General features: G+C 40.2%; 1 long non-coding RNA gene across 1 annotated transcript in view; it reads right to left on the reverse strand.

Annotated features, from left to right (window-relative positions):
- The window catches only part of LOC120888278 (uncharacterized), a 95,404-nt gene extending 73,913 nt beyond the window's left edge, over positions 1–21,491 (reverse strand). The window contains exons 1-2 of the long non-coding RNA XR_013440502.1: positions 18,518–21,491; positions 14,383–14,452 (exon numbers count right to left, since the gene is read on the reverse strand). This is a non-coding gene — a long non-coding RNA (uncharacterized LOC120888278). The remainder of the gene's footprint in view (positions 1–14,382; positions 14,453–18,517) is intronic.
- Between the last annotated feature and the right edge of the window lie 251 nt (positions 21,492–21,742).

A 21,742-nucleotide genomic window follows, 5' to 3' on the forward strand; every position in this document is an offset into this window, starting at 1 on the left:
AAGGCAGATGGATGAGTGGGGTGGACCAAACAGCTGTGATTACATTTTATCTTAGGAACTCTGCATCAAAGACACTTATTTATTCAAAAGCAATTCTCTTCAAAAATTACATTTCTTTTTTCTTGAAACCTGTTTCAGAGCTGATCCTCATGTTGCTAGTGGCAGAGAATGAAGCGTCTCTTTTCTTTGGTGCTGGGTTTTCTTCATACAAAAATAAAAAGAAAGGCTCCAGATGGAGAGCCTCACATTGTCGGCAGATTTAGAAAAACTCCCCTGGAATTTGTATTGGTGGTGCAGTTTGGTGCAGACTGACAAGTGAGTAATCTCCCATCTTATCGTTTTAATTTCAGGCTTCAGAGATGCCCAGCTCTGTTGTTCAAAGAGTTTTATTAAAAATTTGTGAGGAGGGAAAAGAAGTCTCTGTGGACCTGTCTGATTTCATTATCTCTGACAGAGCGCACAAATGGAGCAGAGCCGACAGAGGGTTGGAGACGGCCATTCATGACACTGGGGTGAGGCAAAGGTCTCGGAGGCTCTGGGTACAGATCACAGATGTTCTGATCTGCAGGATCTCTCATGTGACCCTGAGTCTCCATATGTGACCTAGTGCCTACTTCCTGGACATTCAATCACCAACATTCTGGCCACTAGCCCCCAACTTTAACAAGCTCCACTTCCTGTAATATCTGTGGGTGTTCATCTCACTGTAAACTCCATTCTTGCTGGGCACAGAGGTGCACACCTGTAGTCCAGGCTACTCAGGATGCTAAGGCAGGATGGCTTGAGGTCAGAAGTTCAAAGCCAACCTGGGCAATCCAGAGAGAATCTGTCTCAAAACAGCAAGCAGACTGCACTCTCTGAACATTTTCCCTGCACACCCAGACTGAGCATCAGGTTGTGGACAGACAGTTCCCTTGTCAATTTTGATACCCAGTGTGAATGCTGCATTCCACGGAGGCATTCAGACTGAAATTCACACAATGTTTGAGTAGACACAGGCCTCATAATATTCTAAATACAGTGATTTGCCTGATGGCACCAAGTGAAATGGAAATCCTGTGGAAGGGCCATTCTTGTTTGCCTGGGCCAGAAGAGGAACACCAGGTCACCTGAAGGCCATTAGCTCAGGTGAACCATCCACCCTCTGCCATCTGTATTTTTCTAGTTGCTGGGAGGGATTTCTAGCCTCTACAGTGGCCCTGATAAAAGCTGTCCAGTAGAATTTTGCGAAGAATTGGGATGACTAAAGGGGGATAGCGGGGGAGAGAGTGTGCTGGCAACACAAAATGGGCAAGAGCACAGAATGGAAAGTGGAAAGTAAAGAGCCCCAGACCAGCTGTCTAGATTCCAATCCAGCTCACTTGCTGGCTTCACCCCAAACACAAATGTTAGGATCAACTGAGAGGGTTTTAAAAATACAGATGCCTAGATACAACCTCCAGAATCACATCAGAATCTCTGCTACCACCTAAAAGTTCTAGCAGAATTTGAGTGAGGTTGCATGATTCAATCTATAAAAAGCTGGGTGAAACCTTAAATGCAGAAAACACTAAGCTTATGCAGAGAATGGATGTTTTTTTTAGTTTCTCTGGCCACTCTACTCCTGAAAGGGAGTGGCTTGATACAGTCAAAACCCAGGAGTCCACAGCCAAAGAGAAAAGAAGATCAGGTGTAACCCAGGACAGTGAGAGCAACCTCTACAGCTCAGGTCCCAGTGCTCCACAGCTACCTTGGGCTTTTGGAAACTCTTGGGTCTGTACCCATGGCAATAGAAATTGCCTTGCTTTGGTCCTACCCAAGTCCTAGAAACATCTTCCTTTGATTCTTTGTTAAGATCACATCGACGGGGGCTGGGGTTGTGTGGCTCAGCCGTAGAGTGCTTGCCTAGCACGTGCGAGGCACTGGGTTTGAGCCTCAGCACCACATAAAAATAAATAAATAAATAAATAAATAAATAAATAAGATAAAGATTAAAAAAAAAAAAAGATCACGCTCACGCCTGCCAACAAAGATAAAAAGATTCCCTCCTCCCTCTAACAAACCTTATCTAAAAACCTGGTGACTATTTAACCTGATCTGTTCTCCTGCTCACAAGAGTTGTTCTTTTCTTTTGTTTTAAGAGCTGTGTTAAACTTGGCAATGGTACTGCCCTGTGCAATAGGATTGTGCAGAACATAAGTGGCTCCAGGTCATAACCCTGCCCTTTGGACCAGGAGAGGCATGCCACAGACACCAAAGTGCAAATGAGTGAATTAATAGCCCCTTCAAGCACACACAGGGACAGCTGACCATCAGCCTGGCAGAGTAAGGAAAACAGCAGCAAGAACAAAATGAGCAGAATGACCCATTTGAACCAAGATAGCGATCAAACAATTCCATGTGAACTGTTATTTTCACTGCTTCTGCCGCAGCCCTCAAAATTATGCTTTTCTTTGAAGAGCTGATGTAGCACTCTAAATGATACATTCAGTACTGGAATTCAGTGTTCTGTTTCTCTGTAGGATGGTTAACAGAGACTGGATACATATTCTAGTGTCTCATTCTTGAGTTACATTATTAATAATGGTACATCATATAAAAAAATTTTTTTTAATGTCCTGCTCCAAGATAGCATCCTACAGGCATCCAAGCTGAAGTTGTTCTGGAGGTGGAAAATGCTCTAGCACTAAGGCTTCATCCCTGAGTCCTTATCATTTGCTTCTTCTATTATCATGGTTATTATTTGATCACTATTTGAAAAACCACTGCTCTAGAAATTTGGAGGTTAAAGATGGGGGTGGAGAAGAGAATGGTATTGATGTAGAGTCTCAAAAACACTTGCTTTAGCTCAGGAGAAGCTTTCTGGAAAGGTATTTTCTTCCATGAGGACAGTGGTTAAATTCTCTAACTGTAATTTTCAGAAGACCCCAGTTCACTCTTCAGTGAGAAGACCCGGGGAAGGCAGGCCAAATGAGAGAAGAAATTAAATTAGATTATCTAGAAGTTACTAAGTCTATAACAGGGTAAATGTGCCAATCGCCTTCTCTCTTAGTTCTCCAAGTATGTAACTATTATGTCTTATTCATAGGCTCAATGCAATTTTTTCCAGAACATGTAATCTTACTGATTACTTCAGAGGACTGTGGCTCAGATCTTTACTTTTCTGAGGTGGGGTTCTGCTCACTGATACCTGGGGAGGCTCACAGGTCTGCTCCACTGCAGGTTGAAATTAGGAACTGGCCTAGGCAACAATTGGAGTCAGAATCTTTTTCCAAAATTGACTTCACCTGAACAGAGGGAACTTCCTCCCTTGGTAGAAGGCATCTTGGCAGACATAATGGCTGGTCTATTGTTTTCTTGGGAGGCATTTTATCTCTTGTCTGGAAAGGAAGAAGGAACCTCTATCAGGGAGGCCTGTCAGAGCCCTCCCTCTGTTCTCGGCACTCCCAGACACACAGGCCCTCATTCAACCTCTTCACTGCTGAGGCTGCCCTTTCCTTTTAGCACACACAGGAGGCCAGAGTAGGATCTGCTAACAGGACTTTGAAAGCTAGAGAAGCCGGGTTGGCAACTGCAACCACAACAAACAGTTCGCATCAAGGGCGCGTGGTCCTGCCTCCCATATGGGAATTCAGGCCAATTCAAATATTTCCGAAACACCTCTCAGAGCCAAAGGCTCAGCCTCCTGCACCTAAGGGGCAAACACTACAGTCCTCAACTCCAGGCTGTTTTTAAACAGCTTTTCCTGTTAGTGTTTTGGTTAGTCTTATGTCAGGGCGTCACAGATTGCTCCTTCCTGCCAGGTCTAGTCTCTTGGGATTTTTTCATCTATGCACAAAGGACTCCACACCATAGCTACATCATTGGATGTAATCCAGTACCAAATTCTGAATAATGATATTTGTATCTAATAGGACCAAACAAGGTACAAGTTGCTTTTTACATCCATTGTGTAGGGTGCTTAGCCGGCATTATAAAATGCAGAATGAATGAATGTAAAATTACATGATTGTGAAGATTCAAAATGACCTGCCAATGCTGAGACAGAGGATGAAGAGCCTTCTCCTTGGTGTCATAGAATAAACTGCACTTGCAGAAGAAATTTCTAAACATCTATAACATGACTTCTTGGTTTTCTAACATGGTTCCAGTTTCTTCAGATTTTTCTTGTTGTGATAATAAATACCCTTACACCTGTAGTTTCAGTACATGGTACTCTGGTTTTAATCAGCACAATTAAAACTCGTGGCAGCTTTTGGGGCCTATTGAAGCCTCTTTAACATAAAAAGAGAGGTCTTAGATCACTCTCAATTTCTGAGGCTGCAAGCATCCTATATTTAAAATAGAAAAGGATACAAAATCAGGATTACAAAAGTTGTGCTATGATTCACATTATCAGTAGTTAACCTCATAATACCATTAGCCCCTCCATGCCATGTAAAATAATTGTGCTACTCATATGAAATTGGTGCAATTCTGTGGGTACACACACATATACAACACCTCCCGCCCCCGTGGGTAGTGGGGTTGTTATTGTTTCACTAGTTTAATGACATATAAACATCTTTTGGTCTTGTTCTTGAATCTCTATATCTCTAGCTAGAAGTTCATCTGGAAATTGTATTAAACATCTGGATGGGAGATGCTCATGATGTTGGTAACAAATGCCCTCTAGCCTCCAGGTGAGAAGCCTTCAGGTGAATGCTAATAAAGCAGTAGGACAATTAGCAGAGGTCCTAAGTGAACTGTGTTAAGTCATGGAGAAGGCACATCGTGGAAACAGGCAGGGAGCATGATCTGAGCTCTGTCCTTTGTTGGCCTTCCTTTGGGGCTCACAGTCTGGGAAGAATTGGGGAAAACCCTGTAGCCTGGAAACAATTTCACAGGCTGAAACATATTTTAAACTAATGACAGGGTTGCAGAGCCTCCAACATGAACTCTGCCACAGCAGTTTTAAAGGGAGAAATACACAAAGCTCCAACGTAGTCAGTTTCACAGACCCCACCTTCCCACCTGCAGCTGATGTTTCCTGTGGCAAGCAAGTGACCTAACCACAGGTGGTGAGAGAGGAAGCAAAGTGTTCCCCAAACTCACCAGAAAAACACTCGTTGCAGACAAACTGAAATCTTCTCATGGAGCCATCAGTCACCAAGCCTAGCTCTGAACTAGACATGGGTGGGTGGTGAGTTTGAAGGAGGTTTTAAAAAACACAGGCTTGGCAAGTGTTCATTTATACACATATCAGCATTTGTAATCTGTGTGCTCACAGGCCCTATCCCTAGGGTATCTGTACTCCCTGGAGAGCAAGTGGAGAGCTTTCCTACTGAATTAAAGAAAGAAAATAGAACATGGCAACAGGTTAGAAATAAGGTCTGGGGATCCTTCTATGTTTCTTTTCTTCCTTTGTCCCTCCATGTACCTGGGATTGGTGCTGATTTCCTGGAATATCTTTTCTCTGTTGAGCAGGATGCACCTCCCCCACCACTCTGTCCTTATACTTAAGCTGTCTGGGGTCTGAGTGACTTCATTAGGCAAAACCTTGGGTCAACCATGCCTCATATCCCTAGCCTCATATCTATTTTAGTGATTAATGAATAGAAGTGGGAAAATAAGGGATTTGTGGGCTTGAATACTGTCTCAGATACACTGCACACGATGTCATCACATACTCTGAAAAATAAACTCTCTATCTGACATGCAGCTTTCCCTCATCTGCCTGTTCACAGCATTGAGGGGTGAATTACATCACCAGCTAGTTAATAATCATAATGATTTGTATTGAGCACGCGTTATGTGCCAGGCATAACATTAAATGCTTTTAATAAGGCTTTTTAATCTGCTCAACTCCTGAGAAGTATATATTACATCCTTCTTTTTGCAGATGAACAAACTGAGGCACGGAAAGGGCAAGCAATTTGTCCCAGGTCTCACAGCTAATATCAGTGAATGCAGGATTCAGACCCATGCTGTCTAACTCCAAAGACCAAGATGACAGAAAGAAAAATATGTCCTGAAATTCTCATAGCATATAACCACCTGTTTCAGCCATTAAGATCTAAATATTCTGAAGTGTGTCAATCAATCATTTAAAGTCTCATAATCCCAATGAGACTGTAAATTCATTAAAGTCAAAGACTGAGTTTTCTACTTCTTTGTGTTCTTCTAAGTGCCTAATGCAATAATTTGCACAAAACGGGCAATTAGTAAATATGTACACTAATGAATCTAAAGAAGAGGAGTGAAATCAGTAACTATCAAGTGAATGAAAGAAAAAAAATGAGCTTATTAAAACAAAAAAAAAAGGGATGAAAATTTGTCTGCCACATTTCCCAAGGTATGGGTCATTTTTAAAGGGCAAATTCCAGGCCTATCTTGAGCTCCAGAAGAGCAAAATATCATAGTCAGGTTAATTAACTTTCTGAAATAGCTACCTTGAGAATAAAGAGGGCAGCAGAAGTTCCCAACAGGATCCAGAGTATGTCAGTGAGAAAGCTCCAATGTCAATCAAGCTCTGCTCCTCAAGTGCTCCAATTCATCCAAACTTCAGAGGCTTGTCCCTTTAATCCTTTTGCTCCCTCCCAGAGGTTCATATCTTCAGCAGTGGCTGGAGGGCAGGAATCACGGAAGCTGAGCCCTGGTGCACACGTGTGCCGAAGAGGGGCTACCATGTGCAATCAGGAAGGAGAAAAATAAGCTGCAAAATCCTTTAAGCAAAGACCCTGGGGGTAGAAATGCCAAGGACCAAGAATGTTGATAGATTCCAATCAGCATGGAGAAAGAAGCATCCCAGCAGCACAGCCTTAAAGAAAGCCAAGGGAAAGGGCAGCGTGCTGTGCTCTGTTCTCCACCCTGCTCCCTTTTGAGAAGTGTGTCCCACACCTGTGCACACTCAATTGCACAGCTCCAACTGCCCTAACGGCCGTCAAGTCCCTCTTTATCCAAGCACACAGCTGGGATTCTCCTCAACAGCAGTGCTGGGCTCCCGGCCCCCTCTGCCTCCTGGGGGTAGCTGCGCACAGTCGTGAGTGAGTTGCAGGAAGTAAGACCAATACATTAAGATCAGTGCTGAGGTGGTCCTCTAATTCAACAATAGCTCTCACCCAGATCTCAACCTTTTTCTTTCATATATACACAAGTAAGATGAGTCATCCTTAAAGCCCATTTCTGTGGATGAGGCATTTTCTTTTTAATATTCGTCTGGTGTCACTTATGGCTATAATCTGTGGCCAAAGGCAGGGCCTAGCTTTTGGATGTTGTTTTCCTCTCAGACCTGTGTCCCAGCCAGCAGGGTCGCAGCCAGCAGAGCACATCTGTGCTCATGGCCTGGGGAAGAGGGGGCCTTCCTCCCAATTGCTGCCTTTGTGGATCCTGCTGCTCCTCTCTGAGGGTGAAGCCAAAGCCTACCATGGAGCTCAGGTTTCTCTCACTGAAATGTGATACGCTGCCATTAGGGGCCTGGCGCTGTGTCGGCTGTTTGGAAAATGAAAATATTTGCTTCGAACTCCAGCCACCATCTGTTTTCAACCTTTACTACTAACCATATGCCAGTTTGAAACTGCCACTGTAGCCTTTGGATCTTCCTGGGCTTCTATGACAGACTGGCCTTCAACTTCCTCTTGGAAAGGTTTGAATAACCAAGGGCAATCGTCCTTCGCTGTTGCCACCACAGCACAGTCCACTTTTTCAAAGGGCTGCAGTTGTGTGTTACTTCCAGGCTTTTATGGAGAGGGGCGAGGAAGAGAAAGAAAGGATCAGAAAGCAAAGTATGGGAACTTAATAAAACCAATTCATCACACCTTTCAGGATGTAAATGGATGAATTTTTAAAAATTTGAATGCTATCAAAGAAAGCAAATAGAAAAAGTAAAAAAAGAATATGTTTAATATTTCTGGATAACAAAGATATAGCAGAAAAGGAAAGCCCGTATTCAGAAAAGCGGTAAAACCCATTGAAATTTTAAAACCCTGAAGGATGTATAATATTGAATAGTATCTCTCTGTAAGACAAAATGAGACTCTAAGCAATGCAGTAATGATATGGGTTGGCATAGTAATCAAGCAGACCTAGTTCCAATGTGGAGCTCAAATGCAAATACTCAATTCTGGTAGTAGGCATCTTAGCAGTTAAAAACCATAGAAGACGTTTTAAAATTTACTGTTGGCATAAACAGACAGTGGCTAATACTTATTATTCATTATTTCTTGGTTACCAGGAAAATTATCAAGATAGTTTGCTCTTTGTTTCCAGCAGGGTTCTACAGAGAGAGAGAGAACTGACGGGATCTATACAGATACATGAGGAGGGAATTAACTCAGTTCATTGTGAAGGCTGAGAAGTGCTACCTTAGGCTTCCAGGAAGCTACAGAACCAGGGAGCTGGTAGCATGACTCAGTGCTTGCTCAGTCAATGCTTCTGCAAGGTAGAGAAGAAAGCCAGTGGTATAACTTTCAGTCTGAAGGCCTAAGAATTCAGGGGTTCCATGGATATAAGTCCCAGATTTCAAAGGCCAGAAAATATGGAGTTCCAATATTCAAAGTCAGGAAGAGTAGGACACCCTGGCCCTGGAAGAAACAGTAAGAAATCATCCTTTCTCCACCTTTTGTTCCAGCCGGGCCACCAGCTGATTAGATGTGCCCTGCTTATACTGAGCACAGACGTTCCCCACTCAGTCCACTGACTCACATGCCAATCTTCTCTAGAAGCACATCACAAACACACCTGAGGAAGCTCAATCATCCTAATCAAATGTCAAAACACTTGGGTATCTCTTGCAGCCAAAAAGGGATGGGCTTATCCCATCTGGTTGGATATTGATTAGCGTATTTTCAGTAAGGACTCATGCCTTACTGAAGCTCTGAGAATAATTAATGCATTATCAGCTATCTGGGTGTCCCTTAATTTAGCCAAGCTGATACCCCACATCAATCATTTTACTCAGGCACTAAACATGTTGAGATTTCAATAGTTGAGATTTGATAGGATAGTGTTGCAGGAAGAGAAAGAACAAATCCAGGCTACCTTTTATGAGCAGCTGAACAATCACAGGTACAAGGTAGAGAAGGTATGAAATAAATAGTGATTTAGCCACTCTTGTGCAAAGGGGTCCACGGTAGGAATCCAGGAATTGGATGACAGCCAAATCTTGCGGGAAGTGGTACCACATTTTGAAGCACATAGTGAAATAGTAAAAATTAGAATTTGTAGATATTTTCTAGGCTCCATGCTAAGGGTTTCACAGATTTTATTTCCCTGAATCCTCAAAACTAGCCAATGAGACACGTACTATTTTTGTACGTCATTTTCATATGGATAAAATGAAGTTCAGAAAAGATAACTCCACTGGTACTTGTAGAGTAGGAATGTGAACAAGTGTACAGGCTTTTTCACCTTAAAGAGTCTTATCTTCAACATTCACCCCACCCCTTCCTCACTGGGTACTTTCTATAGAATTAGAAATGGCCTTTATGGTTCTTAGTCAATTATAGTAGTTCATTGACTCATGGTAGTTCAGGAACTTAGGCCAATTAGCACCTAGCATCTCTCCATAAAAGTTATCCACGTAAGAATATATGACTTAAATTGGTTCAAGCAATGAACAAGAAGAACTTCAGTTCCAAAGATTAGAAAGAAATGCTCTCCTTGCCTCTAAAAGTAAATAGAGAAGCATATAACACCAATTGTTCCTCAAAGCCACCATACTACCAAGTAGAGAATTTTCTTGAGGATGAGCTCTTCTTTGTGGATGGTTATGCAGAGAGACAGAAGAAACCTTGCTTGTTTATGACATAATTAGACAGTAGGATCAACAGGACTTGATGCTTTCCTGCCTCTGGACTTTATTTCATATAAACCCATAAATATCCTCACTGTTTCAATAACTTTCAGTTGAGTAACCATCCCCTGCAACTGAAAAAATTCCTAACCAATATCTACCCCAAATTCTTCTCAGAGAGGGAAGGGAGAACTAATCAAAGCCCTTTGTAGATGATCTCATGTGAAGAAGTCCTTACTGTTCCCTTTTCATAGATTGCCTGAGGTTTTACAGTTAGTAATTGATAAGGCTGGAATTTGTGTCTGGGAGTGTCTGATACCAAAGCTTCTATGCTTTTCAGTATGCACAATGGAAACCTTGGCCAGTAATGAAAGGTATGCATATCATATTCCAGTTCCAGGCAGAAGTTAGGCAAGGGCTCCCTAGGGATAAGTTCTCACAAGGAATCTGGTTTTTAGAGCAGAATGCCAGTTGCAGAAAGGAGTCATGTGTTGGGCAGGGAATCCCCTTTTGTGCCTGGGCCAGTGTGGCAGAAGGGAAGGGCCGTGATTCAGAGCTATGTCTCCAGCACATTGCCCTCTGGGCGAAAGGTCAAAGGATGACTTTCAGACTATAACAACTGCTGCATTGAGGCTACTGATAACCCCTCCTTCTCTGGTCAGGTCTGGCTCAGCCAACTGTGGGGGAGCACAACAGCTCAACAGAAATATTTAGAAAAGACAAAGATGATACAAAAAAAAAATAAAGGGGAAAAACAAAGGAAGAAAGGGAATCCACTGATCTGAGGAAAATCATCATTAGGAATTTGACAAAGTGATGTTCCAAGTGTTACTTTATCTGGAAGGATCAGCTCTCCCTTGCCCATGCTATACTAGTTCCTAATATTTTGTCTAGTGAGTTTTCATGTGCAAATATTTTCCTAAAACTGATTATCATTTTGACTTGAGTTCTTGCTCAAAATTGACATTTGCATCTGGAAACTCAAAAGACAGTGATACTTGACTACCTTTTCTAATTTCTGTCTGTTCCATCACTGGCACAGACAGCTGCTAATATGGAACCATGCCCTATTTTAGGGAGTGCCAATCACCTTGCTCCCCTCGAAATGGTGCAGTATGTTAACTCTACAACCACAGTGGTCTTATACAGTTCTACTAACTCCCTTTTTACAATTTGTCTAAGTCTTTTTTTCTCAGTTGGTTTGTGCCCATTTCTATGATTACTTATGAGACAGTTTGGCTGATGGCTCCACAATTACCCAGGTAGCCAGTGGAAAGGAACAGATTCTGGCATCAGTTTTAGACATGGCCTGTAATTCTGGGTCTGGTACTCATTAGCTAGTTGGCTAAGGCCTGGTCAACCAACTGAGCCACAATTTTGCCATGTATAAAATGAAGAGAACTGCACCAGCCTCATAGTTTTAATGGGAGACTATATTAAATGAGATAAAACGTATCAGTGGAATTTTTTTCCAGTGGGAAAAAAATCTTTATTTTTTTAATTTTATGTGGTGCTGAGGATCGAACCCAGCGCCCCGCGCATGCCAGGTGAGCGCACTACCACTTGAGCCACATCCCCAGCCCCTCAGTGGATGTTTTTATTGCTTTAATTCTTCTTATCAATATTATCAAAGTCCTTAACTAGCATAGTGTCTGCAGTAGAAGAAATAATCAATACAGATCAATTCCCTTCTCAAATATCAATAACAGTTCCTCTCCCAACAGGGGATGAATGTGGTCCAACAGATGCCTGTGTCGTAAGTGAGGAGCACTGTCTGACAAAGATTTTCCTAAGTGGGCAAGAGCTACGTTTTGCAAAGTGTATTTGATGTCGGGAGAGGAGGGAGAGAAATTCTTTGATAAAACATCTAAAAAATATTGAATTTTATGCTTGCTCTTGAAGATTTTCACGGCTCATTGGCATATTAAAAGCTTTGAAACATTTCACTCTAAGAATCTATTCAAGAGTTTTAGTAGGTATATCTCAAACTAACTTAACCATGATTTTTTTTTTACTTTAAATAAATTAATATCTCATTACTGTTCTGTAGAACTTATACTGGGAAATGTTGTATTGTGGCTAGAAGATAGGAAAGTTTGATTCTAGTAGGGAGAAGTTTGGTGTGACGAAAAGGTTAGATATATAGGATCCTGGGTTAGCATTCTTCTCCTGCAAAGTAGAATCATAGTAAGGGTTTAGGGTTGCAGCTTAGTAGATATTAGTAGGTATTCCCTCTTAATACAAAGGGAGAAGTTGAGAAAAGAGAAGAACCAATAAGAGATGAGCAAAAGTGTTCATTATATCAAATGTTTATTGAGCAACTACATGTGGAATGAAAAGATGAATTACAACATCCCTTCACTAAGGAGATAAACAGAGGAAAGAGAAACAGAAAGAGGAGAGGATTTGGGGAAAGGAAGACAATAGATGAGAAAGGAGGAAAGAAGATACATTTGAGGAAAACCTCATAAAACATAGAGGTGGTAAAGGTTCCAGTCTACTCTGCCTCACACAGGCGTCTGGACCACTTATCTTAAAGTACATGGTGAGGTCTCCGCAAATAAGCCTATGCTATTTTTTTTCAAAAGATAGATTCTGTCAAAGTATTTAAAGTTTCTCTAGGAAAATAATTGAACAATAAATAAATCTATTAGTAAATATCAGTTATTAAAGTAGGCAACAGATTTGCTAAGGACAATAATAAAATAGTAACAATATCAATTAATATTCACAATGTATTTTTTTTCAGTAAATATGATGTGCCCAACCCTTACCATGATTCTACTTTGTAGGAGGAGGATGCTAACCCAGGATCCTAGCTATCTAAATCCTAAAACTAGGGATGAATGTTTTTCAAATGTGCCTATGCACTGCATTCTGTCATTTCACTTGCAGAAAATGGTGAACAAATTGTCTTCACTGAAGGAAGATAAGGAAGAGAAAAAGTGGAAAATTAGAAGCAGCACACAGAAGTAGACTATTGCCTGGGAGGCAAACTTCAGAAACTCTGAAATATTAATGTTCTTGGAATATTGGGGCTTGTTATTACCTCTTCCTATTCACACTAACATGCCTTCCAGCCTATTCGCAGTTTACCAGCATTCCACCATCCCTCAGAAAAGGAAGGTCCTAGGAGTAGAGTTTCACCTCCTAAATCTTTTCCCTTTTGATTTTGATTTCTGTGTTGGTTTAGCATGCCCTGCCTGCCCCCCCCCCCGCCTATCTTTCTGCCTTCATACATTCTTTCATTTATTCTTCAACAAATATTTTTTATTTCTGACAGTGCTTTGTATTTTCAGTGTGGGGACACTCAAGCAATCTGTTAATCCCTACAACTTCATTGAAATGAGATTTATTTTTTTCAGTAATCATGAGTTTTATAGATTTTATTTGCATCTTGAAAAAAATCTACCATGTTTTCAGTGCCTCACTGATAAATTGGGTCATAATTAGTTTAGCTGAGTTTATTTGTTTCATATTCTTTCATTTTTTTGACAGATGTAAAGTTTTCCTATCCAGATGGTTGGGACTTTATTAGAGGGACTATTATAACTGAGAGTGGTTGGGAGTGCCATTATCTCCCTTTCTTCTTTTCACTCCAGGCTGAGATTAGATTAAGAGTCCAGAAAATTAGATCAAGGGTCCAGAAGAAGCACACTGAATGGAAACATCAGGGAACAACAAACATTTTCAAAAAGGACCAATGTATTAGCACATTCTCTGTAATGATGATGAAATACCTGAGGTAGGCTAACTGATTTCAAAAAGGTTTATTTTGGCTCACAGTTCTGGAGGTTCAAATCTGAGGGACTGCATCTGGTGATGGCCTTGTTCACAGAATCTCCAGGAGACACAGGGTAGCACATAGCAAGAGACAGAGAATGTGGGTGTGTATGTATATGTGTCTCCTCTAATCTTTTTCCAAAGCCAACAGTACTCAATCATAGAGGTTCTATGCTGATGACCTTAACTAATCCTAACTGTTATGGTTTGGATGTGAGATGTCCCACAAAGGGTTATGTGTAAGACAATGCAAGAAAATTCAGAAAAGAAATATTTGGGTTTTGAGAAACTTAACCCAATCATGTGATGATCAGGCCACACTCTTCTGCCATAGTATTCTGCTTCACCTCCAGCCCTGAGGAATGGAGCCAGCCTTCTATGGACTAAGACCTCTGAAACTATGAACTCTTAAATAAACTCTTCCTCCTCTATGATTGTTCTGGTCAGATCTTCCAGTCACAGCAGTGAATAAGCTGACTAAAACACTAATAGTCTCTCAAAGTCCCATCTCCAAACCCCATTGTTAGATTAAGTTTCTATTTTTTTTAATACCTCACTGCAGAGATTAAATTTCAACCCATAAACCCTAGGGGATACACTCAAACCAAACCCACAGGATAGCAACCACTTTTGGATTTATGTGCCATAGAGTCTCGATTTCTTCTAGTCAACTCTGCTATTGCAGAGCAAAAGCAGCCACAGATGATACATAAACAAACCAGCCTGTGTCACAATACAATTTTGTTAATGAACACTGAGAACTGAATTTCCCATGATTTTCTCATGCCACAAATATTATACGTTGATTTTCCCCCCCAACCATTTAAAAGTGCAAAAACTGCTCTTACCTCTTAGGCTATAGAAAAACAGGTAGAAGGTCAGATTCTGCCTCCAGACGGTGATTTGTCTACCGCTGTCCTAGTGAAAAGAGAAATCATCTCAGTGTGATGAGCCTGAGAGTATTGTCTGTGTCCTGAGTCAAAGGCCACAGAAACTAATTTAACATCTCTGACCTCTATTTTCTCATATGAAAATGGAAAAAAAAAGTTTTTGACCTTATGTGGTTGCTATATAAAAATTAAACGAGAAAAGCAACTCTAAATATAAAAGCATTTTTTTCTGAGAAATGAAAGAGGCCAGGTAATGGGAGGTACACTGAAAGAATGTTCTTGTGGAAGGAAGGAAAAAAGACAAGCAGAAAGCAGTTACTCCTTGCCTGAAATGTAACAGTCACTTCATGAGTGATAGCTGTTGGTTATTATCATTACTAATTATTATTACTATCGCTATTATCATTGCTGTCCCTCAAAGAATAACTAGAGAGAGAGATAACAAGTGTCAACAACAGATTCAAAGACAAAAAAAAAAGACTAGAAAAGAAACATAAGGAATAGTGGGAGAGAGAAGAAAAAGTCATAAGAGTATATAATTCCAAAATCCTCCCTTGACTCTGATCTACCTCCCACACCCCAGACATGACTTTTCCAACTCCCTCATGAATATATTCACTCCAGTATGCCACTGGAGTCTCAAAGTGAGCATGGCCCAAGTGAATTTACCTCCCTCTAATCTTTACTGTTCTCACCACTTTTTATGTCTATTAATAATACCTCCAAGCTCCAGACATCTAGGTCATATTTGATTCAATCTTTTCTTTTTTTTCTCCTAGTCTTACTGAGTTTGCTTTGAAACTTTTGTAAGGTCCATAATCTCCTATCCACCTCTCCTGAACTCTTTGGATGATACACTGTTCATGCCAATGCTTCCATCTGGCTCCTAACATCCTACTCCCACCTCCGGTACATCTTATCTGCAGTTTATCCATAAGGGATTGTGCTAGTCAGAGCTGAAGTTCCTATCACTGTGTTCCCATCACAACAGGGTAAACCCTGCTTGATCATAGGATCTATGAGTGGTCTTTGTTACTCATCTGATGTGATTTCTACAAAATTCCCAGCTATTTCATCTATTCTTCGATTTCTTGGTATTTGCTGTTCCTTCTACCTAGAATGTCCTTCCCTTCTTTGCATCTTTAAATCCTAGGAATTCATCATGGCCTTATTTAAATATTTCCTTCTTCCAGAAAATCTTCAGCTCAAAGTGACCTTTACTTCCTGTGACTTTCCATAGTGCTTATCTGTATTTCTTCCTTGTTAGGCATCACTTGATATCTTTGTGTCGTGTATCCATGTTTTATCACTTGTACTGGACTGGTGATTCCCTGAGGCAATTTTGTCCTCAGGGGACATTCAGCAATGTCTGGAGATGTTTTGAGTTGCAACAACTTGTGACCAGGGTGCTACTTGTGTCTGGTAGATTGGGTCTGGGGGATACAGCTAAATATCCTTGAAAAACCCACCCTGTTCAAAAGAAAAAAAATGTCAACAGTGTAAGGTTGAGAAATCCTGGACTAGACTAAGTTCTTTAAGAAAGGGATTCACAACTGAATTCTTTGTTCATTTTAATTCCTAACTCGGTCCTACGTATGGTCATTGCTAAATACATATTGGCTGAATTCATAAACTATAAGAATTTTGTTTAAAAAAAAGCACAATCCTGAGAGATGCCATGTAATACTGTTTTACAGTAGTATATGGGCATGTGTGAACAGTGTACCAACTTCATTGTCTATGAGAAGCCAGGGCTTCTCCATAACTGCATGTTTCCATCATTGCACTTAATGCAGATAATATTACTGACTGCTGTAGAGAGAGTCTCCTGAGTATTGTGCAACTGATGATTCGGGGTTTGCAAATGCATTCCAACATAAACTATCACTCCAGGTCTTCTAGTATTTTGGCATTCTAGGAAAATACCTGGATTCTGAATGAGTTGGAGGATTTTGAACCACACAAGTTCATTGCCCCCTAGAAAGTGGTCTCCGTCTTCAGCAGAGCCTGCAGTTAAGCAGTCCTGAAAGACTCAGATGGTGAAGACATTTAAAGACTATGTTTCTGAGGTTGCCACTACTCATATTATTTAAATAAATAAATAATAACTACTCATATAAATAATAATATGAGTAGTTATTATTTAAATAAACCTCATATTAAAAAAATTATTGCTTAGTTTCCTCATTTTTACTCACTACTTTAATCCTGTCTCTTTTTAATCTGCTCGCTGAAATAAAGAACAACTCAAGGTAGTGTAATAAAAATTATAATAACAATAATGAGTAGGTCCTTATGATTTATAAAGCACTTTCTACTGCATGCTTTCTCATTTACCATATTAACCATGTAGTCAGCTGATGTCCAGAGTTGAACTCTAGTCTCTTCCATTTTCCTTCCCTCTTACTGCTCATTGGCATTTTCTCCATGGTGAGGTTAGACAAAACAAGGACAGACATTCACTGATCATTTTCCCTAGATCCTGGATTTCAGTAAGGATAAATTTTCAGTTTGTTGATAATCTTGGGATCATTCATTAACATATTACAAATTTTTGGTAATTGGGTTTAAACTCCATTATATCCTGGGAAAATCTGGATTTGTTAAGTAAATTTCCAGCTCTTAGATCTCACTTGTCTCCATCAAATCATTTCCCCCAGTTATTTCTTACATTTCACAGGAAATAAATATTTTAAAATAGCTGTTTGGAGTATAGGCTATCTATCAAATTAAGAAGTAAAATAAATGATAATTCCATGACATGTATTTATAATGAGTTTTGAATGCAATAGGGTTAACTCTATAAGAATTTTTCACCCTTGCCTGAATAAATACTATGAATTCTGTGAAGTATTGTTGAGTTTTTTTTATAAAAACATAAAAAGTAAGTAAAGATTTGCTACCAAAACCGCCATTAGCTTCTCCAATATCCCAGTGACCTCAATTCTTAAATATGAAAGAAAGCCTCTTCCCTTTTAAATGAGATTTCTATTCCCAGAGACACCAGGTGTTACTGGTGATGGCTTTGCCTTTGATTGATTGAGGAGCATGACATGGGATGCTATTGCTAAGCAACAGGTAATGCTATAGCTTACACAAGGAATTAATGACTTGGGGAGAGGCCAGCTAATTGAATTGTGTGTGAGTGTGAGTGTGTGTGAGTGTGTGTGAGTGTGTGTGTGTGTGTGTGTGTTCCCGACATCCGAAAAGTAACATTTTCTGAATTTTATTTTGATTTGCTTCTCTTAAGGATGTCATTGCTGATGATAAGAAGGGTGTTTCAGTTTTTATTTCCCAGAGCTTCTGACCAAGGTTGCCCATATTACATGTGTAGGGTGTTCCGTTTCTCAAACATGACTGCGTTCTTTATATCATCCTGTTGCACTATCTTTAACTCTCTCAACAACCCCAAGAGATAGATTCTGTTGTTACACACACTTTATAGATTTAGAAACTGAGATTAAAGCCTAAGAGAACTGCTCACAGTCACATACCCAAGTAGTGCTAGGGCCAGATGTGTATTTGAGCCCAAGTATGTCTAACTCTGGAGCCAATATTGTTCAAGACTATCTGGTGCCCTCAATCTTGACACCAGGATAGAAACTGTAAGTCCCATTAGATTATCCCAGATCTAATATCTGAAAGCACTGTTATATAAGTTAAGACTCTTTACGAACAAAAGAAATAATAAATGAGATAAACTCAACTCATGTTTGAGATGAATTACATACACATTTAGAGATTTTATTAAAACACAAATATATCTATCCATCCATATATATTATGTAGTTATATTACACACATGCTTATGTATGTATGTAACACATTTTTTATGTTACAAACTTACAATATAGGGTCACACCTTAACACCATCATTTGATGTTTGTCTTTGGAAAAATCATTTAAAATTTTTAATAATTCTTCTTTTCTTCATGTGTAATGGAGATCATAGTGGGATTCATTTCACTGTTTTATTATTGTAGCAATTAAATGATATAATTCTCCAAAGTGTAATAAAATTATAAATAACTTTACCCACTGGCATCAGAGTTACACTAAGAGATGAAAGTATCTGTGTAGTAATATAACTTACCAAGCTGTTTGGAGTGGGGCTGGGATTAAGGGATGAAATAATGTGAAGAAACAATGGAAATTGTAGACTCCTCTGGAAAATAAAATAAAATAAACAAGGATTGAGGAAAGCATGGAAAAGCATAGATAAAAGGGAATAAAGAGAGTGAAGAAGAAAGCTGAGAGTCTCAGGAGAACCGTATCCACATCACAACTTCCCAGGGGTGAGATGCTGATGAATTTTAACAAGGACACCGGTGTCCACCACCACTGTTAGGTTTTTTTGTCTGTTGCTACCGCTCTTCAGATGGGTCCAATGCATACACACACACACATGGGTGAGTGGCTTAAGAGGGAAAACCAGGAAAGAGGCCCATCTGAGCTGTGCAGAGCAGAGAAAGGGCCCCAGCTACAGGAGTAAGGTGGGTGAGCAATGTGCAGGCAATAGAATGTCAGTTCCCGGAAGTTTCTAGTACTCTAAGGAAGACTCCAACAATTTCAATCAAATCTCAAAGAGTAACTAGTGTCTGGATTACTTGTTCATTCAGCCAGCATTTATTGAGTGTCTATTATGTTTCAGGATATCTTACAGGCACTGGAGGCAAGAAGCCTTCTGTTCTTGTTCCTTATTTTCTAGGTGGGAGATGGAACAAGAACAGAGGAGAGACAGACCATAAACAAGTAAGTACATGAAAAAGATTGCTTCAGGGAGTGGAAAGTATTGCAAACATAAAACGTAAAACAGGCTATGTGTTCCATGTCGTTGAGCACAGGGGTGGGTGGGTGGACAGGGATGAGGGTGCCAGTTCAGATCAGAAGTCAGAGAGGGCCTGGCTGAGGAGTTGCTGCTCACTGTGCAGGCTGAAGGACAGAAAGGGCTAGCCATGTGCCAATCAGGAGGCACTCACTCCACACAGGGAGGGCAGGTGCAGGGGCTGTGAGCAGGACTGGAGAAGACCAGCAGCACGGACTGCAGTGGGTGAGGGAGAAAGAGTGGTTATTTGTGTCCTGGGCTTTGCCAAGACAAAGTTGCACAAACTGACTGCCTTCAAATGACAATTTTTTTTTCTCCTCATTCTGGAGCCTGGAAGACTGAAACTAGGGTGTCAGCTGGGCTGGTTCCTTCCAAGGGAGGGGAGAGTCAGTCGTTCCATGTCCCCATTCCAGCTTCTGTGGTTTGACTTCTGTGGTTCCCTGGCCAGTGACTTGTCACTCCAATCTCTACTCTCACAGGGTCTCCCCGAGTCTCCACATATCTGTCTGTGCCCAAACCTCCCCTTGTTACTGCATCAGTCACACTGAATTAGGGCCCACCCTAAGGATCTCATTTTCATTGGATTACCTTTTTAAAGACCATATTTCCAAATAAGTTTACACTTTGAGGAACAGGACAGTAGAACTTCAACAGATCTTTCTAGGGGACCCAACTTAAGCTGCAATAGTAGGATATGGCAAGGGGTTTGGATTTTATTGTAATTTTACTGTGTAAAATGTCTGGCATAGTGTCTGGCACGTGGCAACCCGTAAATGTTAGCAGAGAATTTCTAACAAATACAAAACAAATTAACAGAGGGGTCTTTTACAAAATGAAATTGGATTGCTTCACTGTCCTGGCTAAAATCCTTCCAATGGCCAACATTTGTACTCTTAAAAAAATTTCAGTTCTTTGCAAGACCCACAAACCCCACTGGACCTGAGCCCTCTGTGATCTCCAGTTTCAGCCCCTATTGGCCCCAGCCTGCTTTCCCTACTCCATCCTCCATGGTATCCTTTCTTGCCCTCAAAATACTCCAAGCACACCTCCACCTCTGTCTGCTTGTTTGCTTCTGCCTGGAAAGATATTGATAAGAAGGATTCCCTAATGCCATGCAGACTTCACCTCACAAACCTCCTGAACCTGTTGCCAACCTTTGGACCTTTCCAAGATCCCTTTCTAAAGCAATGACCCCATCACTGTCTTCTGACTTCTGCTCTACTGGACTTTTCTTTGTAGATTTGATCAGAACTTAAAACTATTCTCTCTCTCTCTCTCTCTCTCTCTCTCTCTCTCTCTCTCTCTCTCTCCTCTCTTATAATTATACTACATATTAATTATGCTGCCCTTGTCACCCAATGTCCCTGGTCCATGAGGACAGAGAAAGATGTATTTGATCAAAGAACTTGAGCCCCTAGAACACTCCAGCCATCCAGGAGACACATGATACATGTTTTTTTGGAGAAATGAACCAAGGAGGCTGGTAAAACCAGGATGAAGAAAGTGGTGGTTGTTCTTGTCCTTATTCAAGTACAGTCTTTTTCTGTTTTTATGCATAAAATCCACAATTTACCAATATTTCTTTGCTCCACTAATGATGAGTCTTGGGCCCCTATAAACCCATCTGTGTTCATTGTAGAACACTCTGAAATTCATACAAATGGGACAGATTTTCTTCTTGGGGACATGGAGTTCACCAATCATGTTTCTTTCTTATTTGGTATTCTTCATCTTCCTGTTGGGTACATCTGAGTAATGCAGTGTAGGAGATGAAACATCTTTAAAATGCATCCCAGAATACCTGAACATGCCCTCTTCCTTGTGTTGAAATGGTAGAAGGGATTCCTCAGCTCCAAAAGACTAATTAAGCCAAACTACTTATAACAATTCAAAACATTTTTTTCCTCTGAAGAGTAGAAATCATTAAATAGCAACTAAATAGAAAACGAAAATATTTATTGTACTACAAAACATGACTTCAGATGCACTCTGAACTACACAAGAAAATTAACCAAATTGCTTTAGATTCCTTCTTCTCCTCTTACTTTGTTTTATAATTCCAAAGATTATAATGTAAACTGATCACTTATTTTATGAAACTGATTTAAAAACAAATGGTTTTTGACAATTTCCAAAATTCAAACCAGTCTCTAATGAAAGAAAATCTGCCATTAACATATTCAAAAGGATGTGTTGTAAGCTCTTAAATTAATTCCAAAGAGACAGTCCAAAATGTTTCAAAAGAGACTCCATTAGTGAAGTAAATGAAGAGCTTCTCAATGACTATTCAACTAAATATACAAATTTTGCTAAGATTTCTAAAATTCAAGAATATTTTAAGATAAACTTATACATATTTAGTTTTATAGCACATTAACTTTTCCAGTATATATCTCAGTTAATTAAAAATGGTTCTTTACAATTTTTACAAATTATTTATGAGAGAACTATATATACTTCACAAAAAAAGTTTGCCTAAATTGCTTAATTTGG

Source organism: Ictidomys tridecemlineatus, chromosome 6 (genome assembly GCF_052094955.1).
Source record: "Ictidomys tridecemlineatus isolate mIctTri1 chromosome 6, mIctTri1.hap1, whole genome shotgun sequence".
Lineage (NCBI taxonomy): Eukaryota > Metazoa > Chordata > Mammalia > Rodentia > Sciuridae > Ictidomys > Ictidomys tridecemlineatus.